Source organism: Hermetia illucens, chromosome 4 (genome assembly GCF_905115235.1).
Source record: "Hermetia illucens chromosome 4, iHerIll2.2.curated.20191125, whole genome shotgun sequence".
Classification (NCBI taxonomy): domain Eukaryota; kingdom Metazoa; phylum Arthropoda; class Insecta; order Diptera; family Stratiomyidae; genus Hermetia; species Hermetia illucens.
Window position 1 is genome coordinate 166,416,494 of NC_051852.1, and position 26,774 is coordinate 166,443,267.

The window sequence follows — 26,774 nt, forward strand, 5'->3', positions numbered from 1 at the left end:
GCCATGTATTTTCCCGGAACTCGGGGAATTTTCATTAAGTTTACATTAGCACGCCAGGCAGTGCTTTGAGCTCTTAAAAAGGGAAAACTTTTTACCCAGCCTGAAATCGTTTGCGTTTAGAGACTATTTTTCACTTTTCCAACGACATTCGTTTCGCTCCATAATAGCCATATAGTGTGGCTACGCCTAGCTGGGTGGGGGGTTGGGGTTGTGATCCTGACGCTTGTTCACAGCATGCATGTGTGAAACTTTATCAAAAATGTTTGCCGGTTAGGAATATCAACAAAGTCTCGGTTGGTTGCTGATAGCAAACACGATGCAAATTCAAACGTCTCCGGAGTCCAATGGGCTTATTCGGGGAGGGTAGTCGCTAGTGACCTTCAGATGTAATATCCACTTTCGTCTCCCGGTCGTAGAACGCAATTACTTATCTCATGAGCGATAATTCATGCAGGAACACATTCAACACGAAAGCCATAGGTGCCAGGACTTGACCACCATTTCAGAGTTGTAACGCAAATAGGTACCCTCCCTGGCCCCCACATAATTGACGAGCAATCAAGATGACCCCATATAGCCTCATTGAAATGCAACCAAGGCCCAGTTAGAGCTACTTAAGCAAATCGCAATAATTAGGCTGACACGGTCCCGGTTCTGTAGCAATGGCTAATTGACAAAACCCTGTAATTGGAATCGCTGTAATTATCACAAGAACTGATTAATATTTGCAGTAGCTTGTAAGACATGGTTACAGCCCGCACTGGCTGCTCCTTCGCCACCATAGTCGCCGCCGTTCATCCGACAAATGACTGGAGCTTAAGCTAACACAGAGTTCATTATGTTCTGTTGTCTTAGTTTGTCAAGTAAACTTGCGTTTCCCGAAAAGATTATTTATCCTTGTAAGAGGTTTTTTCTGCGGCCCCGGCACAGTACCATACCAAGAGGATTCGAGGTGAGCAAACAAAATACGAGTGCAGACTGGCAATCTTTCTTTCCATCCGGCACAGGACCTAGGCCGGGGCTGAAAGCGGGTAAGGATCGGAAGGAGCCAGGAGCCAACATTCACATCGACGCCCTCGCAAGAGTCGAGTCCTATTTAGTTTGGGAATCTGTTACTTTTTCGCTCTATGCCGCAGCACTCGTCGTCCCTGGAGTGCTATGGGTAACAATACTATAATGCTTGGAGTGGCATGGCGATGACTACACACAGAGGATAGCGAGTGTGACTAGAAAAAGTCCAAGGAGACTACGGAGGACTTCACTCGTATATTCGCCTCGACTTGTCAACTTTTCTTCTAGGAAAAGAAATTGAGTGGATGATTTGAGAGTATCAATATTTGGTTGTTACGTCTTGTGATGGCTCTGGTCGTACAATTCCAGACAGCATTTCTTTGTTTGAGAGCAAACAGCATGAAGTTTTCCGGCTTTATTAAAAGCACTGGGCGGAAACTTATCTATCTAATGAGATATTCGCCATTACATTAGTCAAATGGTCTGAATGTTAGCAATTCTGGATTTACAAAGTGTTGTATAGTCGAGATTAGTGCAGATTTGTGCAAATGTTTTCGTAAGGACGTGTGTGCATACGTAGTCAGATGAAGTTACTTAGTATGAGCATAGACATGGCATGCATTCCAGGATATAATTTTATATATCAAAGTTGGTTGTAGCTCGTAAAGGAGGGGATTAATCCAACGCAATCTGATATTTTAAGGGTTCGTGCCTTCATAATCCTCTCCTTCTTTCCTCACTCGATGGTTACCAACCTTGTCGTGATGAGGGAGCTCAGCAAGGGAAAGCCTCTCGTGAACCAAAAGTAAAAACCGAAGCTAATCTTTAATCAGAACGCCTAGGCAAGTTTCAACTAGCCTTGGCCCGACAGAAAATGGCTCCCAAAAGTTTGGCTTATTTTCCTCGGTAAAACAAAGGCGATGGCAAACTCTAAGTGAGGTGCAACCCTTCTTCAATTAGGGACCCATTCAACTGAGACCCAGTCAACATAGTCACTCTTACCCCCGGCTCTAACTAGCCCCACCTGCCGAGACTAAAGTTCTGCACACAGGTAAGCATTTATTTTCAGCAGCCTCCAGGCAAACGTGCTTTCCTGCAAAACAATGCCTTTGTTCATTTTCTTCGGGAAAGCAACCTCCAAGCAAACCACAACCCCCGGGTTGTACTTTGGGTTTTGTTTTTTTTAGTAGGGTAGATGAAGGCGTTTATCCACAGAGTGTTGGCCTCCCGCAACAGTTCGGACAATTGGGACTACCAACTAAACCCCTCCCTGTTATCAGAGAACTAGCCTGGAACTATTTGACATTTTACTTCGAGCTAATGCTCCCGCTCTCCCGACTTTGGGAGTCAGGGAACTCCATTTACCAACGAGAGGAGAGGCGAGGGAAGGAGTTCTTAGTTCAGGGAACCTCTTGGCATCCGGTTCTTCCGCCGGCCAAGCTCAATCTCTTCTCAATAAAAAGAGCCCGAACATAATGTCCAACACGACTCCCTATACCATCGCTCCTCAGCATCTCTATGGCAATGTTGTCTGGAGAGGACGCACCTGTGTCTGCATAAAGTTGCTAACGAAAGCCGCTATACCTTTCACAAGAGAAGAAAGTGTGTTCAGATTCGTCCGCCACTGCATTGCAGAACACACTATCAGGAGATCGCTATTTGTAAATCTTGTGCAGGTTAGACTAGAAGCCTCCATGCCCGCTTAATAGTTGGGTGGGGAAGTAATCAATCTCATCATACGTTCGGTTCAGCCACGGATTTAAATTGTCGATAAGCCATAAGCAGTCCATCTATCTCTTGACTCATTTTGCCAAAAGACTTGCCACTCGGTAAGGGTGCGTTGGCGTTCTTCACGGGCAACCACCTATCTTAAATGTTGGCCTTTGCGGTTGTAAATAGCTTTACGTTCCTTAGGAAAGAGGGCAACTGATATCACTTCCCCGATCAATATCACGGCCGCAAAGCTCCCCGTCTCTGCCCTTGAGCAAGGCGCTTACGATACACCTCTTTGTCAAGGGCATCAGCGCATAGCTCCCACCATAGAACAGAACTGACTGCGTTGCTCCCATAAAGAGACGTCCCTTAGTAGGTATAGGATCCCCAACATTTGCCATTGACTCAAGGCCGAGACTCCAGCTGCTGTTTTGATTTGCTCGAAGATGCTCATCTCCGAGTCAACCATTAAACGAAGTTATATAACAGCTAGTTTTGACTCTGTAGTCAACTCGCTGATCGATATGGGACGCAGGGTCGGGATTCTCTTTCTAGTCAAAATAACTACTTCTTTTTTTCCAGGACGGGACTGGAGCTATCAGCAGTCATCCATCCGCTTACCCGTCGCATCAATATGCCAAGTGTGTTTTGCGCCTGTTCAACAGTGCGTCCTGCAACAAGCGCAGCAACGTAGTCTGAATAACCATGCGCTACTCATCTGCCATGTCGAGTCTCAGCAGACTATCGTAGGAAGCGTTCCAGAGGTCCAGCCCTAGGATGGATCCTTATGCTACTCCGACGTTATCTCCATCCTTCTCAGGCCCTCAAGAGTTATTCGGATAATCCCTCAATATCCGCAAGATATAGCTTGGCACGTGGAATGAGTTTTTTAAAGTCCATCTTACAGAATTGAAAGTGTTAATGACATCAAGCATTATGAGGACCACTATCCGTCAAGATCCGCGGCTGTGTGCTTCGGCTCGATGAACCGTATCCACGGCCTCCGTAAAAGCATTCACCGTGGATCACCCCGCTCTGAAACGGAACTGCCTTGGGCAAAAATCAACCAGCAGCGCGGATCGCTTCCTCAAGTCTACTCCTGATGAGCTTTTTGAGCACTTTCCCGACCACGACCAGCATACACAGCAGTCGGTATGCAGACGACAGCTCCGGGTCTGATTTTTCCTTGCTGATCAGCGCGAGTCTCGTTACCTTCCAGCGACAAGGAAAAATGCCCTCCTTCAGACAAGCGTTGAACACCCCGAGCAGCAAGTCAGGGCTTTAGCGAAACACCAGTTTATAAACTTCCGCCGGGATACCATCAGGGATTGGCGCTTTCTTGTTTTTCGTAGTGATAACCGCTTCTTCGAGCTCTCTTATTCTGAAGTGGGGGCAAACTCCGACGTTTTCCGCGCTATTGACATCAACCGTTAGGTGATGTCTGGGAATAATGCGTGCCGTGCGGTCAATCTGATCGGTACTCAGTAAACAGGGATTCCGCAGATCCCCGATTTTCCGGGGGATAGGTTTATAGCGAATTCCCCACGGGTTCTTATTGACCCCGTTGACCAGGTTCTACCAGTCGAGAGCGTTCGTTGCTTTTATTGATCACACCGCGGAGTCTCCTTTTTGCTGATCTATACTCTGCATTTATCGCGCATTCCTCCTCGCGGGCATGTAAACGTTGTGCCAAACTGCAGAGCTTATTACACTTCCTCCGTAGTTCGGCAGTTTCTGCCGTCCACCAATTCATAGAAGGCGTGTCACGGCTGCGCCCCTTCAGGCATAGAAGCCTCATATGCTGTTGTTATCAGGTTAATCACTGAGCTTACGACAGTGACAGCTGCAACGCTACCATTCCCCGAAGCGTCCTCCAGTGCGACTCTGCCCGTTTCAAGAACTTCAACGAATTTCCCCCTTGCGACACTTTACACGCAGGGGGACCGCCGGTTTGATGCACGCCAAGAAGTAGCATTAACCCCTCCGAACGCGATGTACTGGAGACCACTTGCCGAGAAGTTTTCTAGAACTCGTCACTCGTCCGACGATTGTGCTAAAGATTCCGAAATAAAAGTGATGTTAGGGATGTTTCCTGGTCTGGCCGCCGAAACTTTTGGAACTACTAGCCCAGTTCTCGCAGCCATTTCCAAAATCCGTTTCCCTCTAGGCTCTGTCTGAAGCATGCCCACTCAAGAGACCTCGCGTTGAAATTACTGCCTACCAGGTTTCATTAGGCATCAGGTAAACGCTAAAGAACGTTATCCTTAAACACTGAATCCAGACGAACGCAGCCTTTTGTAATAACACGTCGAAGGCTCGAACCCAGGTGGCATGTTGTACTAAGATGACGAGGGGAAACCATTTGCAGTTCTGTTCGAAATGAAGCAACAGCGCTCCTCTACCGACTTCTACTCTTCAGCTTAAAGGACAGCAAACATGGCTTGCCGGCAGCGGCTAAGTCTGCAAGCGAAGGCTATCGCAACCGATCGATGACGACACGGACGGATGTTCAAAAAGCGAATTGTTTGACTCCCAGAAGTAAAGCGTTGACAAAAATAACCTCAACACCTCCAACCGGTTTCTGTTAGGCATCAAAATAGAAAAAGAGTCGATGGACTGGGAACGGTCCTAACTAGCAGCTCCTTTAAACCGGATTCAGTTCGAGAGCAAACGGTCTGGCGGCTGTACTAGAAGGCTTGCACGGTCACGTTACAAGTGTCGGTTCCTTAGGCTTGCACCCCACAGCATCTTCATCTGAAGCATTGTTGAAGTGCAATATTTCATAAAAAAAAATATGCAGCACAGCCCTTTTCAGTCGTCCGATCAATGGTTGCAGGACATTTAGATATCTCATATAAAGACTATGGAATATTGGTAAGGAAATCAGGGGCTTAAACTTCCTACATGTCGATCTGTTGTATGCCAACAGAAGTGTTGCAACCTGATCCTGCATGGCGTCAAAGTACTGCCAGGTTATCTTCGTTAATAGCCTGCGTGAAAAGTTAACAGGGGGATGAGATGTTCTGGTGTTATACATACATTCCGGAATCCGCGGAAAATATATTGATCGACGTGCAAAACAGAACTAATCGCCTGAGTTACGATCCCTCGGAAGCGCATCAAATCCATTGCCTGAACTGAGAAAATGACCCAGACAACCACAACTATTAAAGTATGAGAGAAGCTTTTGATGGGAGTTGTCCACTCAGTGCGCCAAAGAATGGTAAGACACCATGGTGAAGGTCAGGGATTTAACAGAGGAGAGGAGAACGAGAAAGTTACTGCTCAACCAACCTCAAAAGTCTGATTCAGCCGCTGGCTGGAATCGGTACCAAGAAAGAAAGAATCGGTACCAAGAAGAAAGAAAGCGATGAAAAAACGACAAACAAACGGCTTGAAGTGCACTTCCCCGGTAGCTTCCTAAATCTCAGCTCAAGGCCGACAGCCCCATATAGTCCTCAACTGTGCGACTTAACTTTGGTGTATAAGATAGCTTGACTTGAGAAAGTGGAAATGGCGTTTAACTCATTACATAGAAGGAGGGAACAGGAGCCCTGCATATAAAGATTTGGAATTCATACCGTGCAAGCCAGGCACACGCTGATATTCCTATTCCTAGGCCCAAGCTAGAGGTGACGTTTATTCCTAAACCAGGGAAACCAACCAACATCGGCGCAAAAAGCTTCGAGCCGATCAGTCTAATTTCTTTTGGACTGGACGCTCAAAGGACTTGAAGGACTAGCAAATCGGTTCTCAATAGAAACATACGTTCCAGGATTCTTAATTCATCGTAGGCAACATGCCTACCAGGAAGACACAGGATAGTACTCCATAATCTGAAGGGAAAAATTTGGAAGGCGATATCCGAAACGGGAAAAGACGTTAGGCTCATTCAGGCTACCCACGGGAAGTGGTTCTCTCTTCTCTTTTATGGCTCTGGTAATGAACATCTTACTATAGCTTCTGACGGCGAGTTTGATGCCTCTGTAACGAACTCCCAGTCAACGCTAGGAAAACCAGAATAGTTATGTTCACTAATAACGTTAGGTGAGGCAGTCATACGCTACCCACCTTATCAAGAATGGAGATCCAGCATGTACAAACAGTCACGTATTTAGGAGTACCTCTAGGCTGCAAGTTTAGGTGGAAACATCATACTCAGAAATCAGGACTTTTACCACGACGGACTCATTGAAGCCCATTTTGATGCATTTATGCATTGTCTGATCATCCAGTCTCGGTTACTAACAGAAGTATTGCTGGAGCATCACCCGAGTATGGAACTGGCTGGACAAACAACCATGTTCCCATTTTATTAATGGATCGACAATATTGGGATCTATTCCGCCAGTCGGACAGCATTATTTCAAAAGTTCACTCAGATGAACGAAGAAATTTTAATTCCTGCCGGCAGCAAAACTCTTCAATGAACTCGAGGTCTCTACTACGTAATTTCTATTGTCCTTTAAAAAGACGTACATGAAAATCCTGGCAGACCTTTCAACTAAATTGGAATTTTGGAACTTTACTTAGATTGAAACTGAATTGAAAAATTGGCACGAAATGTCTACACATGCATAAACACATTATTTACCACCAGGCTAGCCACAGTCATTAGGAAACCCTTCATGTAGCATTTGAATGAAGGACCGATAGATGAAACCCTGCTTCTGAAGGAAAAGCTAGAAAATTGACCTTATGGGAAACTCGGAACTGACCCTCTACCGCAATTCATGAAGCAGTTAGACTTAGTTATCAAGAAATACTTACCAAATTTAGATAACAACAGGCTAATAGTTCCAAATCCAGGAGATACAAAATCCATTGCTGCATCTGCTGGAGCTTCTCCTAGATAAGAGTGCTCTTGACGTTAATTGCACCACTGCAATTTCAGCTGGCTATCGCCGTTCTTTAAATATCTTCAGTCCATCCGCGTTTCTAGGAATGCGGCCTTAATAGTAGGAGCCTGATCTTTAATCGCATGGTGCAGGTTATGTCAAGCATTGACATACTCCATCAGATTTTTAATAATTTTACCATGTTTGTTTATAGCCTCAAGTTCATTATTCGCATCCTTCACCGATGCACCCTGATCAATTTTCTGGCTGCCGTGAGCCTTAGCTATTGGGAATCGCACTAACTTGGCGCTCTTCCTTAATGGGTCACTTGCAGTGGTTAAACTTGGGATCAAACCTGGAATCCAGTGTTTCGTGCTTGCACTGTACCACATGGACTACTATATCTTCTTACTCTATATGCAATAGTTCAGCTTGTGGCCACCGGCACCTTAAACGAGCGGGTTCAGTCAAGAAAGCAAACAAAGCAAATGAAAATATGAGTGGAGAAAGGGAAGCAATTATGTAGCTCTAAGAAAATGATTACTTTTGCGAAGGCTTCCAACCGATTTCACCAAATCACTTATTACCTTCACACCGTTTACCAGTCTATACGGTTCCCTTTTATTTTTGGTCCCCTTATTTTAAGAATTATCGCAAATTCACCATTTAATCTACGTAGCGTTACGAATTGCAACTAACACAGTTGATGACAAATGTCTATAAAACATTACCTATGACTTTAGTAATGTAGTGATGTTAGGTAATGTGGTGATGTTAGGTAATGCGGTGATGCTAGGTAATGCGGTGATGCTAGGTAATGCGGTGATGTTGTAATATTTGGAGATGTTAGAATGTTGTAATATTTGGATCACACTCGGTGATACTAATGTGGGATCACACTTTAAGGTTATATCACCTATGTAATATTACATACATCACCTACCCATCTCTATCCGTAATGACAAAGTGGTCCTTTGCAGTCATGTTACAAATTTTCGTTTTTGGATCGATCATTTTAAGGTTTTATGTATACTTTCAAATTCATTGGATGCGTTTTTTGAGCGGCCTGTCCCGGGAACCGTGTGGAACCAGCATACTATGTGATAAAATGGTAGAGTTATTCAATAAATAGTTTCCTTTTAAGGGGTTGTGTAAACGCAAAACCTTATTAAAATCGGTTTACTGTCTGTCTGACTATCTGTCTGCCCGTCTGTCTGTCTATCTTTTTCCTTTTTTTTTATGGATGGAGGTGGAAATCTTAGAAAGACACTGCCCCGTCAGGTTGCAGCAGCGTGTGGCATTCTCACCCACTAAAACCACCCCCACTTTCTCCTTTTTCCTTCCCCGCGGGACCGCCGCAAAGCATTACTTCGCGGGGTGGACTGCGCTTTACGCGACCACGCCTTCCGTTCTTTGCGTCCTCCTTGCGCGCTCCGCTCTTCTCAGTTCCTCTTGTATTCGTTTGATTGCGGATTTCACCGCACACCAGTTTCCCTCCGATTTCAACATTTCCCCGACGATGTTCTGAGGGCTTAGAGTAGGTTTCAGGGAGTCTTCCAGACTCCTCCTTTCTGAGAGAAATCCTGGACAGTGGAACATAACATGCTTCGGGTCCTCAGGTGTGCAACCACATTCAGGACACAAGGGAGAATCATCCAGCCTGAATTGGTGCAGGTACTTCCTGTAACCGCCATGTCCTGACAGGAATTGCGTCAGATGGTAGTTAATCTCACCGTGTCGTCGCTGGATCCACTCATCAATACGGAGAATCAAAGTGTGGGTCCAGCGACCTCTCTGCGAGTCATCCCACCGTTTCTGCCACTTCTCCAGCGGCTCTCGCCTTGGCGCCTTTCGGCATTCAGCATCCTTTTCAAGAGGATTAATTTTCCTTGTCTCGTACAGGCAGCGTGTCTCACTAGCCAGAATGTCTATCGGGATCATTCCCGCAATAACAGACCACTAAGCGGTAAGTCATATTCACTCTCCAACGATTACTCTCACATGCTAATGCTTCCTCCCAAACTGGTGCCGCGTATAATAGTGTGGAGCGAACCACTCCGGCCACAAATAATCTGCGACTGTACCTTGGACCTCCAATGTTAGGCATCATCCGCCCTAATAATACGCTGGTATTTGCCGCTTTCTCACAGGCATAGTCTAGATGTCCCTTGAAATTGATTTTAGCGTCAATCATCACCCCTAGGTATTTGATAACCGGCTTCGAAGTGATGACGTGACCACCAACGCGAATATTAATCGTATTCCTCTTCCTATGATTGGTAATCAAGACCGCCTCCGTCTTTTGTTCCGCAAGGTCAAGCTGAACCATCTCCAGCCACGCTTTTATGGCGCTAATGGTTTCGTTAGCGTACATTTCAACATCTTCAGGTTCTTTCGCGACGACAACCACAGCTAGATCATCTGCGAAACCGATTATCGTGGCCTCCTTTGGCACGGGAAGGACAAGGACCCCATTGTACATGACGTTCCTCAGGAGAGGACCCAACACTGAGCCCTGTGGTACTCCTGCGGTGACGGTGTACTGCTTGGATCCCTCATCCGTGTCGTACCACAGTGTCCTCTCCGAAAGGTAACTGTTGAGGAGCTTAGTCAAATAACTAGGGACACCCGTTTTAGCCAGTGAACTTTTTATCCAGTCCCAGCTTGCGGAATTGAACGCAGTTTTGATGTCCAATGTCACCACGGCACAGCATTTTTTAGACGAAATCGCGTCTCGAGCCAGCTTCAAAACAAACTCTACGGCGTCGATCGTTGAGTGGGCTTGACGAAATCCAAATTGTCGCTCCGATAGTCCATCCTTATATTCGATGATAGGGAGCAGTCTGTTGTAGATGACCCTTTCGAGCATCTTTCCTGCCGTGTCGATAAGGCAAAGCGGTCGGTATGATGATGGGTGTCCTGGGTGTCTATTCGGCTTCGGAAGCAAAACTAGTTTTTGCCTCTTCCATCGGTCGGGGAAAACTCCTTCTATCATGCATGTTTCAAACACGCTGATAAACCAGTCGGGTCTGGTCTTAACAGCGAGTTTAAGGGCTCTATTGGGAACAGCATCCAAATCGGATGCTTTGTTATCACCAATTCTCCGGCAAATTTGCGTAAGTTCCTCCTCAGTTACCGCAGGTATGGTGTAGACGTCCAGTGCTCGCTTGTGTTGTTTGCGCTCCCCTTTATCCGGGGGAAGAGCGCCGTCACGATATCGAGCAAAAAATGCGGGCAGCTCAATTGTGGTATTCTCCCTCTCATCTTCTTCATAACTACCCTGTGCGCTGTTCCCCAGGGGCTTTGGTCTGCCTCTGTGCAAAGCTCTTTGAAGCATTCTCGCTTTCTGGTCCATATAGCCTGCTTAAGCCTACCTCAAAGGTTCACATATGCTAGCCGTTTCTCGTCGAAGTCTGGTCTTGCTCTAGATCGCTGGCAGATCCTTCTAGCACGAAAACATGCATCCCGTAACACCGCGATCTCATCATTCCACCAATAGTTTGAGCGCCTTTTTGCGAGAACTCGTCGCCTCGGCATAGCAGCGTCGCCAGCTCTTGTTATGCGTCCCATCATTTGCTCTACCTTTTCCGTAGCCGCACCACCGGGAGTTTGACCTCCCAATAGCATCTCTATGAATGCATCCTCCTCAAGCCCTTTCACGGACCAGCCCCGGTTTCCAGCTTCACGGGAACACGCATCGACGCATGGCCCATATTCGATCTGGAGGAAAATCGCCTGGTGGTCGCTGTGAGTATAATGCTCACTGACAAACCATGCCATTCTCTTCGCCAATGTGGTGCTCACATATGCCAGATCGACTATTGAGCCCGACCCTGTCCCACGAAAAGTGGAAACGTTTCCCCTGTTGGCAAGCACCAAATCTAGCTCCGCGAAAGCCTCGGGCAGGATACGGCCCCTGGTGTTCGTAGTGCGACTGCCCCAATCCACGGCCCACGCGTTGAAATCACCAGCTATGATCTTGGGGTTTCGACTTCTTGCATCCGAGACTAGCATACCTAGCATTCCTTCGAATTCTGTTATCGTCGCGCTTGGTGGAGCATAGCAACTATATATATAGATACCAGCTATTTTTGCCCTGACGAATCCAACTTCTGGAAACTGCATCACTTCTTGAATGGCCTGATTTCCACACGCCCATATTGCCGCCTTGCCAGTTTCATCTGCAGTCCAGGCACCGCTCTTATTGTTGCGATAAGGCTCGCTGATTATGGCAGCTTCGATTCCCTTCTCATAGATGGTCTGCGAGAGAAGGTCTTGCGCTGCCTCGCAGTGGTTGAGGTTGATTTGTATCAACCTCATTTTTTTACTGCATTCAAGGCTCGCCTAAACACTGGGCATCTGCTGCTGCCTGCAACGTGCCGACAGTCGACGCCCTTTTTTTCCTTGCAGAGCATGCAGTCAGGCTCAGCCTTGCACTCCCTGAACATATGGCCTTCTCCCTCACATTTTCTGAAACATTTTGACCTGTCACAGTCACCGGTGCATTTCGCCGCTATGTGGCCGAATTCCAGGCATCTAAAGCAGTGCTTAAGGGATACCTTCCCTTTGAGTCGGCAAACGACCCAACCTATTTTTACTTTCCCAGCCGCCAGCAGTTTGAACGCTGCTTCAGTTGGTAACCTTATGGTTGCCGTTTGTGTGCCTCCGTATGCCTTCCTCGGTCCCCTGATTGCGGAATCTTGCAAGCCAAGTGGTCCGAACTGCTTTGATAAGGCGTCACGGATATCCTCCTTGGTCGTGATCTCTGTCTGTCTGTCTGTCTGTCTGTCTGTCTGTCCGGCACACGCATTTTTCTCGGAGACGGTTATAGCGATTGACACCAAATTTGGTAGAAAGGTGGGAACTGTGAACGCTCACGCATACAGTCATGTGGGGTATCAAATTAAAGGTCTCGGTTAGTACTTTTCAAAGCCGACCTTAGTTTTGACATTCGTGGAAAGGGTGGGGAGCGCGGGGGGGGGGGGGGGTTGAAAGTGATCACTACTTTAAGGGGGCTATTCTCAGAAACTACCAAACCGAAAAATCTGAAAAAAATCAGGAGGCTGCCACTGTATGGTGCCCGGCCTCCGAAATAACTTCCATGCCGATATCTGTTTAAATAAAGTTAATAATAGTATATTACTACAATTTTTTGTAATTGGTTAGAAACCCCCCTTAAGTTCATCGTAGTACCATTGCAGTGATATAGGCTATTATATAGAGCATGATCTTGCCAAGTTTGGTGGAAATCGCACTATTACTAATAAAGTTATAATACCTCAAATTGGTTGCTTCTTTGAAAATTGAAGACTATGAATGTCAATATCACCCTAAAGTGGATACTCTCACATAATATATGGATATATTACGTGCTACGTACTAAGAAATACACAAAACCTTTCGTACCTGAAGCGTCCAGCTTCCGGTTTCCCGACTTGTTTTCTGTTATGATAAGTGCTTCGAGTCGGCTTTTTTTCTGCTTTTCCTCATGTATTCGTCTTTAACCCATATGAAACCTTCAATGCTGTCACCATCTTTTGCCGTGGAACCTGGTAATCTTACGATGGACCCATTCCCCATTAGACTCTCTCAGAATTTGACGGGGCTCCGAAGTTTCTTTTCTGCCTGATGTAATTTGCATTGCTGCATCTAAAAAAGTGCTGGAGCCTTTCCTAGATAACAGTGATCTGGGCGTTAATTCCACCACTGCAGTTTCTGAAGATTTTGGTCCTTCTTTAAATATCTTCAGTCCATCCCGTACTTCTAGGAATGCGGCTCTAATAGCATGAATTTGGTCTTTAATCGCATGATGCACATACTCCACATACTTCATCAGATTTTTGATCATTGTGTCAAATTTTTTTTATCAGCTCATTATTCGCATCTGTCACCGATGCACATTGATTAATTTTCTGGCAGACGTCAGCCTTAGCAGCTGGGGACCGCACTAACTTTGTGGTCTTCCTAAATAGGTGACTTGCAGTAGTTAAAATTGGAATCAAACCTGGAATCCAGTGTTTCGTAAGTTCACGTGCTTCAAAAAGGAACGGCAAGTCATTGTTCAGTTCAGTCAAAAAAGCAAGCAAAGCAAATGAAAATGTAAGTGAAAAAGGGAAGCAATTAAGTAGCTCTCAGAAAATGATTACTTTTATGAAGGTTGCCAACCGATTCCACTAAATCACTTACCACTTTCATACCGTTTACTAGTCTATACGGTTCCCTTTTATTTTTGGTCCCCTTGTTTTAAGAATTATCGCAAATTCACAATTTAATCTACGTAGCGTTACGAATTGCAACTAACACAGTTGATGACAAATGTCTATAAAACATTACCTATCACTTTAGTAATGCAGTGATGTTAGGTAATGTGGTGATGCTAGGTAATGCGGTGATCTTGTAATATTTGGAGATGTTAGAATGTTATAATATTTGGATCACACTCGGTGATACTAATGTGGTATCACACTTTAAGGTGATATCACCTATGTAATATTACATACATCACCTACCCATCTCCATCCGTAATGACAAAGTGGTCCTCTGCAGTCATGTTACAAATTTTCGTTTTTGGATCGATCATTGTATCAATCATCATCATCAATCATCAAATTGTAACCACGCTCTTTTCTCTGCACACGCGAGCACGTATCAAACGGAGGGTAGGGGTAGCCTAGGGAAGATGTTCGAGCGCATCATCTACAATAGATTCCTCCTAACCTCTATATGCCCCTCCATACGTCTTACATGATGCAGCACCACCCACTTCTTTCACCAGAATGTTGACAAGGGATCATACTTGCCACCACCAACACTGCCTCATATTATGTGGTACAAAAATCACCATCAGCCAGTAAACCGAGTTCACCTGCTTTCATCTCTAAGAGGGGGCTTGCACCTCTGTCCAGCCAGTTGACGAATAAAGTAGGATGGAATGCACCACTCCGGCTAGAAGCAACAACTGACAGTGTTTCGGTTTACGAATGTTTGGCAACATTTTTACAAGTGCCGCGGCGCATATTCTAGGTGTTCCGTTAAGCCCAATTTGGTGTCAATTATCACTCTCAGGTATTTAATAGCCGACTTTGATACGACCATATATCCACCGACTTCCACTTTCGCAGTGTTATTTTTCCTGCGGTTGGTTATTAAGACCGCTTTCGTTTTCGCGTCCGCTAAGGTCAGTCCGGCTGTTTCTACCCAAGGCTTTATCGCTCTTACTGTTTCCAAATCTTCTGGGTATTTTGCTGTAACAACCACAGCTAGGTCATCACCGATTTCACCAAATCACTTATCACTCTCACACCGTTTACCAGTCTATACGATTCCCTTTTATTTTTTGTCCCCTTATTTTAGGAATTATCGCAAATTCACAATTTAATATGCTTAGCATCACGAATTGCAACTAACACAGTTAATGACAAATCTCTATAAAACATTACCTATCACTTTAGTAATGCAGTGATGTTAGGTAATGTGATGATGTTAGGTAACGCAGTGATGTTAGATAAAGCGGTGATGTTGTAATATTTGGACATGTTAGAATGTTGTAATGTTTGGATCACACTCGGTGATGCTAATGTGGTATCACACTTTAAGGTGATATCACTTGTGCAACATTACATACATCACCTACCTATCTCCATCCTCAATGACAAAGTGGTCCTCAGCAGTCATGTTGCAGGTTTTTGTTTTTTGATCGATCATTTGAAGGTTTTATGTATACTTTCAAATTCATTGGATGCGTTTTTTGGGCGGCCTGTCCCGGGAACTGTGTGGAACCAGCATACTATGTGATAAAATGGTAGAGTTATTCGATAAATAGTTTCTTGGGCCTCACTTTTACTGCCTGCGCTCTAAACGTTTGTAACAATAGTCCTGAAGACAGTGCCAGGAAATTTCTATTATTCCACGAGGTGATATCGGGGTACATAATACAATGGTCCCCCCTAAATCACGGTTTCTAAGTCAGAGCGTCCATCATTCATTTTCGGTTATTATTGGATTAAAAAGGAAAAATAAGATAAAACTTCGAAACATTTTAATAGATGTTGATACCAACAGCGTAATAAACGACCTTTACTTGTGTATATGAACAAGTATGCCTAAAACAGGGAAAGGAAGAGGGATGGGAATGCCCCCTTGAATCCGAATTTCCCCTAAAATATTTCAGATATAATATTTTAATATTTTAAGGCTTCGTGCCTTAATAACCTTCTCCTTCTTTCCTCCATCGGTCCATCCCGATTTTCCGGGTGACAAGTTTATACCCAAGTCCTTACACTGGCGATCAAAGAATAGTATAGGTCCCAGGGTGAAACGTGGGCTGGAGCACGAAATCTTGGGGACGCCTACCAAACCAACACCAACAGCTCTACTACCAAACCGTATCTCCACCTCCACGCGGTGATCGCTGAGACTCCTTTCTTAATGAAAAACTGCAGACGGAGAAAAATGAAGGCGAGTGGTCCGCGCCTAAAAACGCAAAATGGTACCAACTGGTCCTCCAGGTTGGGGGGTTGGGTAAGGATAACAACACGGAAAACATTACGAAGCCACAAAAGAAGCCTCGGACAGGATGGAGTTTACAACGACGAACCCCGGTGGCCTAAACAGGACTCAACGGCCAAGAGGTAAGTCCTCAATTGCAGCCAAGGCTACTGAAGCCGATGGACGCATGATGACATCAATCCATCCGGTTGCGATAGTGCTGGAAAGACTGCATCATCGGAAGCAAGTCGTTTGGGTCGGTCGGACAAACGATTGACTCAGGCAGCAGGCAACACCCTCAAAGGTATGTGGGCGGATACGCGACTAACTCCGAAGAGGGTCTCTGAGCTGCCATTTTTAACATTTCGTGTAAAACAAAACCTTATTAAAATCGATTTACTGTCGCTCGTGTGATTCCTAACTGGGCCTTCCTCGCCTTTTTCGCTTTTCGCAGTTTGCCCTGGATTGAGACGATCATTGTGTTGATCGCATCTCCATCCTCCTGCGATGTTAGCCTTCTCCTCACCACATTTTTCTGTATCAATACTTCACCTAAAGTTGGTTTCTCCTGTCGTCCCCGCACAGTGTAAAAACATGTGTTATGAGTCCTTGGGGCTCCCTCGCAGTTTGGAAAATTGGACGGATTGTCCAATTTGAACCTGTATTGGTGATATCCCCCTGTCCCGTCAAAAACTGGGTGAGATTATAATTAATCTCCCATTCTTGATATGCGTCCCCACCGGCCCTATCCCGAGTGGTCCCAGCCCTCCTGTCACCTATTTGCAGATCTCTCCCATCGGCGTTCTTCGTCTGCGACAAAGTAGAGACTGACTTCAGATTGTTTATACTCGTCGTCTCATCCGCCAAGATGACAATTGACATCATTCCGGACATGACGAATGCAGTCTCATCTGAGAAAGTTCTGAAGGTAGGACACACTCTTCGGGCTGTCTTCCTATATACCGCACTCAGTTTATGAGCATTACATAATATGCGAAATGCCTTTCCCCAAATAAAGGTGGCAAAAAACGAGATGGAGTTCACCACCCTGGTAATAATTAGCCTACAAGTGTACCGTGGCCCTCCCACGTTCGGCATTATCCTTGCTAGGGCCATACTCGCGGTGAATTCCTTGTCATAAGCATATTGCACGTGTTGTTTGAAGCTTAACTTCGTATCGTGGAAATGATTATGCGATTGCCGATTTTAATTCGGACGTAATTTCGCTTCCGGCGGTTTGCGGCGAGAGGCACTTGCGTTCTTTCCTTCTCAAGGGCCAGTCCAGCCCTCTCTAACCATGCCTTAACAACACTGATTGCTTCCAAGAATATAACTCAGCACTCTTTAGATGCTTGACGACTACAACCAATGATATATCATTGGCATAACCCACCATCGTGGCCTCCTCCGGAATCGGAAAGTTAAGTACATCATTGTTCATGAAGTTCTACAGTAGTGGCCCCAGGACGGAACCCTGTGGGACACTCACGGAAACAAAGTTCTCCTTGAGTCCATCATCGGTGTCATACCAGAGCGTCCGTTCTCGCCGGTCCCTATCGACAATAGCTGCAAGATAGGTGGGAAAACCGAGGGTGGCAAGGCAGGCCTAGGTTCCTGGAAAGAGTCCATTCTTTCCGGCAGTCGGAAGTAATTTGTTGTAGATTATTCGTTCAAATAATTTGCCAATATTTTTAGAAGGCATATCGGGCTGTAGGATGAAGGTTCAACCAGAGGTTTGCCTGACTTGGGTATGAGAATAAGCCCCTGATTTCTCCACTCTGAAGAAATGCTCCCTCCTTAAGACGTGCCGTAAATACCTCGGTCAACATGCTGTCTTAATGGCTTTGTTGAGGATACTAGTCACGCCAGGAGCCTTACTTTCTGCTATTTCTTTTGCATCTTCCAGGACCTCTTCATCGCTTACCATTGAGATTTCGGCAGGATCCACTTGGACGATAGGAAGGCTAGCGGTATTCATATTTTATGAGAAAAGGGTTGATTAGAACTCCTCCCTTGTAAGACTTGGTGCCGCATAACAGCTGCAGATGGATGTACCATCTATTTTCGCTCGCATGAAACGACTCTCGAGGATCTTCATTCTTCGTTCTATAGCACAATTTCCGCACGACCATATCGCCGTTTCTCGCTCTTATCCGCAACTCAAATTCCCATGTGTAGTCTCTATACTATTTGCAAACGATGCCGACGCTAATTTTGCTTTCAATAATCGTCTGGAAAAGCAAGCACTGAGCTACTTGGCAATGGTTCAAATATAGTTGTAAGAACTTCATTTGCGCATAGTGTTGGTCGCTTTTTTAAACATGGGATATGTGCTGCTGCCTGTGATGTGGGGGATATTGATGTCATTCATTTGCCTGCAGAACAGACAATTGGGCCTTTCATCATAATTCTTAGCAATGTGACCTCTTTTTCCGCATTTATCATACGACACAGCTCCGACCTGTTGTGTATACTTGTACAGTTTTTGACCATGTGCCCAAACTCGAGATACTTAAAGCATCTTTACAGTTAAATCTGCCCTGGTAGACGGCAGATGACTTAACCGATCCGGACTTTACTGGCGATGAGCCCTTTTTTTGACCGCTTCAAAAGGTAGACTCATCGACGCAGTTTGCGTGCCGCCATACGCATTCCGTAGCCGGAGAATATTAGCCTCCGGAATTGCTTCTTTATTTTGCAGGTCTTCTGACTTTTCGCCTGGTTCAGATTCGAGCAGTAACTCGCCCTTCTGTGCTCGTCTTATACGGTCCACACTTTCACCTAGACCCGTGAAGGATCACTTTTTTTCTGTGATGATAAGTGCTTCGGGTCGGCTTCTTTTCTGCTTTTCCTCGTGTATTCGACTTTAGCCCATGTGAAACCTTCAATGCTGTTACCATCTTTTGCCGTGGAACCTGGTAATCTTACGATGGACGCATTCCCCATTAGACTCTCTCAGTATTTTACGGGGCTCCGAAGTTTCTTTTCTGCCTGATGTAATTTGCATTGCTGCATCTAAAAGAGTGCTGGAGCCTTTCCTAGATAACAGTGATCTGGACGTTAATTCCACCACTGCAGTTTCTGAAGATTTTGGTCCTTCTTTAAATATCTTCAGTCCATCCCGTACTTCTAGGAATGCGGCTCTAATAGCATGAATTTGGTCTTTAATCGCATGATTCACATACTCCACATACTTCATCAGATTTTTTATCATTGTGTCAAATTTTTTTATCAGCTCATTATTCGCATCTGTCACCGATGCATATTGATTAATTTTCTGGCAGACGTCAGCCTTAGCAGCTGGGGACCGCACTAACTTTGTGGTCTTCCTAAATAGGTGACTTGCCGTAGTTAAAATTGGAATCAAACCTGGAATCCAGTGTTTCGTAAGTTCACGTGCTTCAAAAAGGAACGGCAAGTCATTGTTCGGTTCAGTGAAAAAAGCAAACAAAGCAAATGAAAATGTAAGTGGAAAAGGGAAAGCAATTAAGTAGCACTAAAAAAATTATTACTTTTGTGAAGGTTGTCAACCGATTCCACTAAATCACTTACTACTTTCATACCGTTTACCAGTCTATACGGTTTCCTTTTATTTTTGGTCCCCTTATTTTAGGAATTATCGCAAATTCACAATTTAATCTACGTAGCGTTACGAATTGCAACCGACACAGTTGATGACAAATGTCTATTAAACATTACTTGTCACTTTAGTAATGCAGTGATGTTAGGTAATGTGGTGATGTTAGGTAATGCGGTGATGCTAGGTAAGGCGGTGATGCTAGGTAATGCGGTGATGTTGTAATATTTGGACATGTTAGAATGTTGTAATATTTGGATCACACTCGGTGATGCTAATGTGATATCACACTTCAAGGTGATATCAGTTGTGTAATATTACATACATCACCTACCCATCTCTATCCGTAATGACAAAGTGGTCCTTTGCAGTCATGTTACAAATTTTCGTTTTTGGATCGATCATTTTAAGGTTTTATGTATACTTTCAAATTCATTGGATGCGTTTTTCGAGCGGCCTGTCCCGGGAACTGTGTGGAACCAGCATACTATGTGATAAAATGGTAGAGTTATTCAAAAATAGTTTCTTTTTAAGGTTTTGTGTAAACACAAAACCTTATTAAAATCGGTTTACTGTCTGTCTAACTATCTGTCTGCCCGTCTGTCTGTCTATCTTTTTCTTTTTTTTTTTTTTTATGGATGGAGGTGGAAATCTTAGAAAGACACTGCCGCGCCAAGTTGCAGCAGCGTGTGGGATTCTCACCCACTTAAACCACCCCCACTTTCTCCTTTTTCCTTCCACGCGGGACCGCCGCAAAGCATTACTTCGCGGGGTGGACTGCGCTTTACGCGACCACGCCTTCCGTTCTTCGCGTCCTCCTTGCGCGCTCCGCTCTTCCCAGTTCCTCTTGTATTCAAACGATTACGGTGTTCACCGCACATCAGTTTCCCTCCGATTTCAACATTTCCCCTACGATGTTCTGCAGGCTTAGAGTGGGTTTCAGGGAGTCTTCCAGACTCCTCCTTTCTGAGAGAAATCGTGGACAGTGGAACATAACATGCTCCGGGTCCTCAGGTGTGCAACCACATTCAGGACACAAGGGAGAATCATCCAGCCTGAATTGGTGCAGGTACTTCCTGTAACCGCCATGTCCTGACAGGAATTGCGTCAGATGGTAGTTAATCTCACCGTGTCGTCGCTGGATCCACTCATCAATACGGAGAATCAAAGTGTGGGTCCAGTAACCCCTCTGCGAGTCATCCCACCGTTTCTGCCACTTCTCCAGCGACTCTCGCCTTGCCGCCTTTCGGCATTCGGCATCCTTTTCAAGAGGATTCATTTTCCTTGTCTCGTACAGGCAGCGTGTCTCACTTGCCAGAATGTCTACCGGGATCATTCCCGCAATAACACACGCTGCCTCGCTTGTTCTGAAGGCGTTGCACACCCTTAGTGCCACTAAGCGGTAAGTCATATTCACTCTCCTACGATTACTCTCACACGCTAATGCTTCCTCCCAAACTGGTGCCGCTTATAATAGTGTGGAGCGAACCACTCCGGTCACAAATAAGCTGCGACTGTACCTTGGACCTCCAATGTTAGGCATCATCCGCGCTAATAATACGCTGGTATTTGCCGCTTTCTCGCAGGCATAGTCTAGATGTCCCTTGAAATTGATTTTAGCGTCAATCATCACCCCTAGGTATTTGATAACCGGCTTCGAAGTGATGACGTGACCACCAACGCGAATATTAATCGTATTCCTCTTCCTACGATTGGTAATCAAGACCGCCTCCGTCTTTTGTTCCGCAAGGTCAAGCTGAACCATCTCCAGCCACGCTTTTATGGCGCTAATGGTTACGTTAGCGTACATTTCAACATCTTCAGGTTCTTTCGCGACGACAACCACAGCTAGATCATCTGCGAAACCGATTATCGTGGCCTCCTTTGGAACGGGAAGGACAAGGACCCCATTGTACATGACGTTCCTCAGGAGAGGACCCAACACTGAGCCCTGTGGTACTCCTGCGGTGACGGTGTACTGCTTGGATCCCTCATCCGTGTCGTACCACAGTGTCCTCTCCGAAAGGTAACTGTTGAGGAGCTTAGTCAAATAACTAGGGACACCCGTTTTAGCCAGTGAACTTTTTATCCAGTCCCAGCTTGCGGAATTGAACGCAGTTTTGATGTCCAATGTCACCACGGCACAGCATTTTTTAGACGAAATCGCGTCTCGAGCCAGCTTCAAAACAAACTCTACGGCGTCGATCGTTGAGTGGGCTTGACGAAATCCAAATTGTCGCTCCGATAGTCCATCCTTATATTCGATGATAGGGAGCAGTCTGTTGTAGATGACCCTTTCGAGCATCTTTCCTGCCGTGTCGATAAGGCAAATCGGTCGGTATGATGATGGGTGTCTTGGGTGTTTATTCGGCTTCGGGAGCAAAACTAGTTTTTGCCTCTTCCACCGGTCGGGGAAAACTCCTTCTATCATGCATGTTTAAAACACGCTGATAAACCAGTCGGGTCTGGTCTTAACAGCGAGTTTAAGGGCTCTATTGGGAACAGCATCTAGAGCGGGTGCTTTGTTATCACCAATTCAAAGTTTGGCAAATTTGCGTAAGTTCCTCCTCAGTTACCGCAGGTATGGTGTAGACGTCCAGTGCTCGCCTGTGTTGTTTGCGCTCCCCTTTATCCGGGGGGAAGAGCGCCATCACCATATCGAGCAAAAAATGCGGGCAGCTCAATTGTGGTGTTCTCCCTCTCAGGTTCTTCATAACTATCCTGTACGCTGTTCCCCAGGGGCTTTGGTCTGCCTCTGTGCAAAGCTCCTTGAAGCATTCTCGCTTTCTGGTTCCTATAGCCTGCTTAAGCCTACCTCAAAGGTTCACATATGCTAGCCGTTTCTCGTCGAAGTCTGGTCTTGCTCTAGATCGTTGGCAGATCCTTCTAGCACGAAAACATGCATCCCGTAACACCGCGATCTCTTCATTCCACCAATAGTTTGAGCGCCTTTTTGCGAGAACTCGTCGCCTCGGCATAGCAGCGTCGTATGCTTTTGTTATGCGTCCCATCATTTGCTCTACCTTTTCCGTAGCCGCACCACCGGGAGTTTGGCCTCCCAATAGCATCTCTATGAATGCATCCTCCTCAAGCCCTTTCACGGACCAGCCCCGGTTTCCACCCTCACGGGAACACGCATCGATGCATGGCCCATATTCGATCTGGAGGAAAATCGCCTGGTGGTCGCTGTGAGTATAATGCTCACTGACAAACCATGCCATTCTCTTCGCCAATGTGGTGCTCACATATGCCAGATCGACTATTGAGCCCGACCCTGTCCCACGAAAAGTGGAAACGTTTCCCCTGTTGGCAAGCACCAAATCTAGCTCCGCGAAAGCCTCGGGCAGGATACGGCCCCTGGTGTTCGTAGTGCGACTGCCCCAATCCACGGCCCATCAGCTATGATCTTGGGGTTTCGACTTTTTGCATCCGAGACTAGCATACCTAGCATTCCTTTGAATTCTGTTATCGTCGCGCTTGGTGGAGCATAGCAACTATATATATAGACACCAGCTGTTTTTGCCCTGACGAATCCAACTTCTGGAAACTCCATCACTTCTTGAATGGCCTGATTTCCACACGCCCATATTGCCGCCTTGCCAGTTTCATCTGCAGTCCAGGCACCGCTCTTACTGTTGCTGATTATGGCAGCTTCGATTCCCTTCTCATAGATGGTCTGCGAGAGAAGGTCTTGCGCGGCCTCGCAGTGGTTGAGATTGATTTGTATCAACCTCATTTTTTTACTGCATTCAAGGCTCGCCTAAACACTGGGCATCTGCTGCTGCCTGCAACGTGCCGACAGTCGACGCCCTTTTTTTCCTTGCAGAGTATGCATTCAGGCTCAGCCTTGCACTCCCTGAACATATGGCCTTCTCCCCCACATTTTCTGCAACATTTTGACCTGTCACAGTCACCGGTGCATTTCGCCGCTATGTGGCCGAATTCCAGGCATCTAAAGCAGCGCTTAAGGGATACCTTCTCCCTGAGTCGGCAAAGGACCCAACCTATTTTTACTTTCCCAGCCTCCAGCAGTTCGAACGCTGCTTCAGTTGGTAACCTTATGGTTGCCGTTTGCGTGCCTCCGTATGCCTTCCTCAGTGCCCTGATTGCGGAATCTTGCAAGCCAAGTGGTCCGAATTGCTTTGCTAAGGCGTTACGGATATCCTCCTTGGTCGTGATCTCTGTCTGTCTGTCTGTCTGTCCGTCACACGCATTTTTCTTGGAGACGGTTATAGCGTTTGACACCAAATTTGGTAGAAAGGTGGGAACTGTGAACGCTCACGCATACAGTCATGTGGGGTATCAAATTAAAGGTCTCGGTTAGTACTTTTCAAAGCCGATCTTCATTTTGTCATTCGTTGGAAGGGTGGGGAGCGGGGGGGGGGGGGGGGGGTTGAAAGTGATCACTTCTTTAAGGGGGCTATTCTCAGAAACTACCCAACCGAAAAATCTGAAAAAAATCAGAAGGCTGCCACTATATGGTGCCTGGCCTCCGAAATACCTTCCATGCCGATATCTATTTAAATAAAGTTAATAATAGTATATTACTACATTTTTTTTTAATTGGTTAGAAACCCCCCTTAAGTTCATCCGAGTACCATGAAATTTTGCAGTGATATAGGCTATTATATAGAGCATGATCTTACCAAATTTGGTGGAAATCGCACTATTACTAATAAAGTTATAATACCTCAAATTGGTTGCTTCTTTGAAAATTGAAGACTATGAATGTCAATATCACCCTAAAGTGGACATATGCATATATTACATGCTACGTACTAAGAAATACACAAAACATTTCGTACCTGAAGCGTCCAGCTTCCGGTTTCCCGACTTGTTATTTATAGCCTCAAGTTCATTATTCGCATCCTTCACCGATGCATCTTGATCAATTTTCTGGCTGTCGTGAGCCTTAGCTGTTGGGAATCGCACTAACTTGGCGCTCTTCCTTAATGGGTCACTTGCAGTGGTGAAACTTGGGATCAAACCTGGAATCCAGTGTTTCGTAAGCACTCGTGTTTGCACTGTACCACACGGATCACTATATCTTCTTACTTTATATACAATAGTTCAGCTTGTAGCCACCGGCACCTTAAACGAGCGGGTTCAGTCAAGAAAGCAAACAAAGCAAATGAAAATGTAAGTGGAAAAAGGGAAGCAATTAAGTAGCTCTAAGAAAATGATTACTTTTGCGAAGGCCGGTTCCACCAAATCACTTATCATTTTCACACCATTTACCAGCCTATACGGTCCCCCGTTATTTTTTGTCCCCTTATTTTAGGAATTATCGCGAATTCACAATGTAATCTACGTAGCGCTACGAATTGCAACTAACACAGTTGATGACAAATGTCTATAAAATGTTACCTATCATTTTGGTAATGCAGTGATGTTAGGTAATGTGGTAATGTTAGGTAATGCAGTGATGTTAGATAAAGCGGTGATGTTGTATTATTTGGACATGTTATCATAGAATGTTGTAATGTTTGGATCACACTCGGTGATGCTAATGTGGTATCATACTTTGATGGTATCACTTGTGCAACATTACATACATCACCTACCTATCTCCATCCGCAATGACAAAGTGGTCCTCAGCAGTCATGTTACAGGTTTTTATTTTTTGATCGATCATTTGAAGGTTTTATGTATACTTTCAAATTCATTGGATGCGTTTTTTGAGCGGCCTGTCCCGGGAACTGTGTGGAACCAGCATACTATATGATTAAATGGTAGAGTTATTCAATAAATAGTTTCTTGGGCCTCACTTTTACTGTCTGCACTCTAAACACTTGTAACAATAGTCCTGAAGACAGTGCCAGGAAATTTCTATTATTCCACGGGGTGATATCGGGGTACATAATACAATGGTCCCCCCTAGATCACGGTTTCTAAGTCGAAGCGCCCATCATTTCATTTTCAGTTATTATTGGATTAAAAAGGAAAAATAAGATAAAACTTCGAAACATTATTAATACATATAGATACCAACGAAACAGGGAAAGGAAGAGGGATGGGAATGCCCCCTTGAATCCGAATTTCCTCTAAAATATTTCAGATAATTGGTCCTCGTAATTAGAATCCATCGAAATGACATCACTTGCTCTTAACGACAGACTTTTCGCTCTCTCATTTTCAGGATAATCATATTTCCCATCTGCAAACATTCAACCCCCGCAATACGTGCTGTTGCTCCTTGGTCTGCAACTGATTCCAGATTGAGGCAAAATCTCAACAGAAATTGATTTCCTTCCAAAATTTGCGAATGTCGCGTTGTAGGTGTTCATTTATGTGAAATCCGAGCGAGTTCGGTCTGGGCGCAGATTGTATTAATTATACATTCCCTCCAGGCTCCATGAAATAATAACTCCTGCCGAAACGACCACAAAGACGACGAAGATGATTGTGTCTTCATCCTTGTAGCTGGTGCTACTGCTGCTGCACTGGGGTTGTTGTTGGAGATGTCCTTGCTTCCTTCTTTTTTGTGTATCTTGACGGATCCCAGACCATGGCAATTTTGTTTTTATTTCCGGACAATATTAACTACAGCTGAATGAATATTTCCGCTCTAATGGCCGCCGATTCGTATCAAATATAACGGACGAGTGACTAAGAAATGAAAGAAACACAGAAAACAGCTCTTTGTATGGGAGAGGTAGCCTGAAGATGATGAAAGGCAGTTGGCCGTGTTCAAAAGGTGGAGTGGCGAATACGAATTGAAGTGACCTGGATCGGTGGACAATTCTTCTCCAGGTGAATCCCCACGGCCTCCAGCTTACTGTGGTGTCTCAATGGTTTTACTTATTACACTATATGTCCCAGGGTAGGTTCCCATGAGCCGAACCATTATCAGCACAATGGGTTTTCAGTTTGCATTTATTGATTATGTCCCAGCTTTTTAGAGCCCTTTTATATGGTCCTTGTTTAATTTATGGCCTGCAGCTACGGAGCTACGATCCGGAGGCAACTCTTTCGTTTCCATTCCATTAGGTGATTTAAAAAGCATGTTCCCTGTCAAGAACCCAAGCCATACAAAATGAACGGAGGACTCTGCTCAGGAATAACATCCCCGCCGCAGCCACAACGAGCACTTCAATTGTGCCATCAACCTCCGCAGTCCAAATAAACAAATCCCGGAAACACATTGA